Below are 6,058 nucleotides of genomic sequence, written 5' to 3' on the forward strand. Positions count from 1 at the left end.
GGTGGGGAAGGGGGGCAGTTGGGAGGCTCTGTCTCTCGCTGCCCTGCTTAGCATACGCACAGCGTCTATTCATTGGAGACAGAGGGAGACGGGGCATGCCAGCAGCTCACAGAGCGCTGGGCATGCCCCTTCAGTGACGAAAACGGGAAGTGGCTCGCGATCGCGGGTCCCCCCGAGAAGCCACACCCCCTTTCCATAGGCCACGTCCCCTTTTACGCTTTGCCGCGCGTGTGTCCCTCTTTAAAGAAGAGACAAGTTGGGAGGTATGTTATACAGGTTGAGCAGCCTGTGGTGTCCTGTTATTATTATACAGGGGGAGCAGCCTGTAGTGTCCTGTTATTATTTAGAGGAAGTAGCCTGTGGTGTCTTTTTATTATTATTATTATTATACAGGGGGAGCAGCCTGTGGTGTCCTGTTGTTGTTGTTATTATTATTATTATACAGGCGGAGCAGCCTGTCGTGTCCTTTTATTATTATTATTATTATTATTATTATTATTATTATTATACAGAGGGAGCAGCCTGTGGTGTGTTTTTATTGTTGTTGTTATTAATATAATAATAATAATAATAATAATACAGGGGGAGCGGACTGTGGTGTCCTATTATTATTATTTAGAGGGAGCAGCCTGTGTTGTCCTGTTGTTGTTGTTGTTGTTGTTTTTGTTGTTGTTATCACCATCATCATCATTATTATTATTATTATTATTATTATTATTATTATTATTATAATACAGGGGGAGCAGCCTTTGGTGTCCTGTTATTGTAATACAGTAGTAGCAGCCTGTGGGGTCCTGTTATTATTATAATAAAGGAGGAGCAACCTGTGGAATCCAGTCATTATTATACAGGAGGAGCAGCCTGTGGAATACAGTTATTATTATTATTATTCAGAGGGAGCAGCAGCCTGTGGTGTCCTGTAATTATAATAAAGGGGGAGTAGCCTGTGGTGTCCTGTTAATAAAGACATATGTTATTATTTTTATACTGGGCTGCAGCCTTTTGTGTCGTTGTTGTTGTTGTTATTATTATTATTATTATTATTATTATTAATAATTTTATTATATGAAATTGTGGGGTTTGAAAATATTGCTCAAATTCTAGGATATATTAAGGCAGAGACCATAATATCCCTGGCATGTGTAACAGATGCTAATTGGAGCAGTATGAAGCAAATGTATATCATACTCCTGGCAGTGTCACAGTGACATCACATATCTATAGTAATAATACATGGACATGACTGGGGAGGTAAGGGGATCTGGGAGTATCACTTATATCTATAGTAATAATACAGGGACATGACTGGTGAGGTGATGGGGTCTGGGATAGTCACTCTGACGTCACTTATATATATAGAAATAATACAGGGACATGACTGGGGAGGTGAGGGAGTCTGGGATAGTCACTCTGATGTCACTTATATATATAGAAATAATACAGGGACATGACTGGGGAGGTGAGGGGGTCTGGGAGAGTCACTTTGACATCACTTATATCTATAGTAATAATGCAGAGACATGTCTGCGGAGGTGAGGGGATCTGGGAATGTATCAGTGACATCACTTATATCTATAGTAATAATACAGGGACATGACTGGGGAGGTGAGGGGGACCTGGGAGTGTCACAGTGACAAGAGAAAGAATGTAGACTTCTTTGTGGGCGCACTCTTGTAAAGAAATATTGAGATATTCTCAAATAATAAAATGTAACTTTTATTACAAATGATTAACAATTTATTCAATCTCCTATGAACAAATAATGTCTCCTGCCACCTTTCCCTTGCCTGTCTCCTGCCGCCTTTCCCCTGCCTGTCTCCTGTCGCCTTTCCCCTGCCTGTCTCCTGCCGCCTTTCCCCTGCCTGTCTCCTGCCACCTTTCCCCTGCCTGTCTCCTGCCGCCTTTACCCTGCCTGTCTCCTGTCGCCTTTCCCCTGCCTGTCTCCTGCCACCCCCACCCTGCTGCCCACCTGCCTGTCTCTTGCCGCCTTTACCCTGCCTGTCTCCTGCCACCTTTCCCCTGCCTGTCTCCTGCCACCTTTCCCTTGCCTGTCTCCTGCCTGTCTCCTGCTGCCTTTCCACTTCCTGTCTCCTGCCGCCTTTCCCTTGCCTGTCTCCTGCCGCCTTTCCCCTGCCTGTCTCCTGCCGCCTTTCCCCTACCTGTCTCCTGCCGCCTTTCCCCTGCTTGTCTCCTGCCACCTTTCCCCTGCCTGTCTCCTGCCACCTTTCCCCTGCCTGTCTCCTGCAACCTTTTCCCTGCCTGTCGCCTGCAACCTTTTCCCTGCCTGTCGCCTGCAACCTTTTCCCTGCCTGTCGCCTGCAACCTTCTGCCTGTCTCCAGCAACCTTTCCCTTGCCTGTCTCCTGCCACCTTTCCCTTGCCTGTCTCCTGCCACCTTTCCCTTGCCTGTCTCCTGCCACCTTTCCCTTGCCTGTCTCCTGCCACCTTTCCCTTGCCTGTCTCCTGCAACCTTTCCCTGCCTGTCTCCTGCCGCCTTTGCTACACCATCGGCTGGATGTGTGGAACCTGACGTCACGGTGACTGTACGCTGCAGCTTCATGAATGAGGCCATGAAATTTCCCTCAGGAGACCCTGCTCTTCACAACCAATTCTCACCCTTACACCACTTCATGGCTGCAGCCATACTCGTCTGACAACTCAGGACACATAGAGCACATGCTCCATACGGGTCGTGCCCATGAGCGTTGTACCGAACATCAGCTCATTGTGACTCCACCCACAATAGCGCTACACTCTAGATCAGGCCCACTATGCAGTACAGCCTTATGGGGCTGGGTCACCGGAACCTCAGAGACACTGACCAGGACTCTATGGCTGTGGGGAAATAGGAGACTTAATGACCACTCTATTCCACATTTACTATGTTACATGTGCAATATGTTTTATGTATTATATTTATTCTAAGGAACTCCAGCTGTGAGGAACGGAGTCTTTATTACACATCACATGTTCTGTATTCTCTCTGATTCACAGAGGATGGACAAGCACAGGAGTCACAGGACAGAGAGGATAATAAATATCACCCTGGAGATCATCTACCTGCTGACTGGGGAGGTGAGTGGATCTGGGAGCATCACAGTGACCTCATATCTATGGTAATAATACAGGGACATGACTGGGGAGGTGAGAAGATCTGGGAGTGTCACAGTGACATCACTTATATCTATAGTAATAATACAGGGACACGACTGGGATGGTGAGTGGATCTGGGAGCGTAACAGTGACCTTATATCTATAGTAATAATACAGGGATATGACTGGGGTGGTGAGTGGATCTGGGAGCATAACAGTGACCTTATATCTATAGTAATAATACAGAGACATGACTGGGGAGGTGATAGGATCTGTGAGCATCACTGTGACCTTATATCTATAGTAATAATTCAGGGACATGACTGGGGAGGTGAGGGAATCTGGGAGCATCACTGTGGCATCACTTTTATCTAAATTAATAATACAAGGACATGACTGGGGAGGTGTGGCGGATCTGGGAGTGTCACAGTGATGTCACTTATATCTATAGTAATAAAACAGGGACATGACTGGGGAGGTGAGGGTATCTGGGTGCGTCACTGTGACATCACTAATATCTATAGTCATAATACAGGAATATGACTGGGGAGGTGAGGGAATCGAAGCATCACTGTGAGGTAACATATCTATAGTAATAATACAGGGATGTCACTGGGGAGGTGAGGGGTCTTAGAGCATCACAGGGACATCACTTATATCTATAGTAATAATACAGGGACATGACTGGGGAGGTGAGGGGATTTTGAAGCGTTACTGATAAGTAACTTATATCTATATTAATAATACAGGGACTTGACTGTGGAAGTGGGGGGATTTGGGATCGTCACAGTGACATCACTTATATCAACAGTAATAATACAGAGTCATGACTGGGGAGGTGAGGGGATCTGGGAACGTCACAGTGACATCACATATCTATAGTAATAATACAGAGACATGACTGGGGAGGTGATAGGATCTGTGAGCATCACTGTGACCTTATATCTATAGTAATAATTCAGGGACATGACTGGGGAGGTGAGGGAATCTGGGAGCATCACTGTGGCATCACTTATATCTAAATTAATAATACAAGGACATGACTGGGGAGGTGTGGCGGATCTGGGAGTGTCACAGTGATGTCACTTATATCTATAGTAATAAAACAGGGACATGACTGGGGAGGTGAGGGTATCTGGGTGCGTCACTGTGACATCACTAATATCTATAGTCATAATACAGGAATATGACTGGGGAGGTGAGGGAATCGAAGCATCACCGTGAGGTAACATATCTATAGTAATAATACAGGGATGTCACTGGGGAGGTGAGGGGTCTTAGAGCATCACAGGGACATCACTTATATCTATAGTAATAATACAGGGACATGACTGGGGAGGTGAGGGGATTTTGAAGCGTTACTGATAAGTAACTTATATCTATATTAATAATACAGGGACTTGACTGTGGAAGTGGGGGGATTTGGGATCGTCACAGTGACATCACTTATATCAACAGTAATAATACAGAGTCATGACTGGGGAGGAAAGGGGATCTGGGAACGTCACAGTGACATCACATATCTATAGTAATAATACAGAGACATGACTGGGGAAGTGAGGGGATCTGGGAGTGTCACAGTGGCATCACTTATATTTATAGTAATAATACAGGGACGTGACTGGGGAGGTATGGGGATCTGCGAGCAGTACAGTGATGTCACTTATATCTGTAGTAATTATACAGGGACATAACTGGGGAGAAAAGGGATCTGGGAGTGTCACAGTGACATCACATATCTATACTAATAATACAGTGACATGACTGGGGAGGTGAAGGGATCTGGGAGCATCACTTTGACGTCACATTTATCTATAGCAATAATACAGTGACATGACTGGGGAGGTGAGGGGATTTTGGAGCGTCACAGTGATATCACTTTTGTCTATAGTAATAATACAAAGACATGATTGGGAATGTGAGGGAATCTGGGAGTGTCACAGTGACATCACATATCTATAGTAATAATTCAGGGACATGACTGGGGAGGTGAGGCGATCTGGGTGCGTCACAGTGACATCACTTATATCTATAGTAATAATTCCGGGACATGACTGGGGAGGTGAGGGGATCTGGGAGTGTCACAGTGACATCACTTAGATCTATAGTAATAATACAGGGATATGAATGGGGAGGTGACGTGATCTGGGAGTGTCACAGTGACATCACTTTTATCTATAGTAATAATACAGGGACATGACTGGGGAGGTGAGAGGATCTGTGAATGTCACAGTGACATCACTTACATCTATCGTAATAATATAGAGACATGACTGGGGAGGTGAGGGGATCTGGGAGTGTCACAGTGACATCACATATCTATAGTAATAATACAGGGAAATAACTGTGGAGGTGTGGGAATCTGGGAGTTTCACAGTGACGTCACTTATTTCTATAGTAATAATACAGGGACATGACTGGGCAGGTAAGGGGATCTGTGAGCGTCACAGTGACATCACATATCTATAGTAATAATACAGTGACATGACTGGGGAGGTGAGGGGATCTTGGAGTTTATATATTGATATATGATGTCTCCACCATTACACAGGATTACACAATAGTGAAGAAGACATCCAATGAGTATGAGACACCCAGCAGCCATCCCCGTGTATCAGGAGGACTGAGTAGAACCCAGAGCCCAATCACGGTGCCTCCACCTCACTCACTGACACATGAGAGACACAATGACCAGAAGATCCTGGAACTCACCAACAAGATCATTCAGTTGCTGACTGGAAAGGTGACTGCTGGGAATGGGGCATTATACAGTAACAACAGGGGACGTGTCTGGACGATGACTGGAGAGGTGACTGCTGGGAATGGGGCATTATACAGTAACACCAGGGAATGTGTCTGGGTGATGACTGGAGAGGTGACTGTTGGGAATGGGGCATTATACAGTAACACCAGGGGACGTGTCTGGGTGATGAATGGAGAGGTGACTGCTGGGAATGGGTCATTCT

At 45.5% G+C, this 6,058-nt stretch overlaps 1 protein-coding gene across 1 annotated transcript in view; it reads right to left on the reverse strand.

Moving 5' to 3' along the window:
* Positions 1-6,058, reverse strand: part of LOC134984561 (zinc finger protein 271-like) — a 130,525-nt gene that overhangs the window by 57,462 nt on the left and 67,005 nt on the right. The window lies entirely within an intron of this gene.

This window comes from Pseudophryne corroboree (genome assembly GCF_028390025.1).
Source record: "Pseudophryne corroboree isolate aPseCor3 chromosome 3 unlocalized genomic scaffold, aPseCor3.hap2 SUPER_3_unloc_63, whole genome shotgun sequence".
NCBI classification, from domain to species: Eukaryota; Metazoa; Chordata; class Amphibia; order Anura; family Myobatrachidae; genus Pseudophryne; species Pseudophryne corroboree.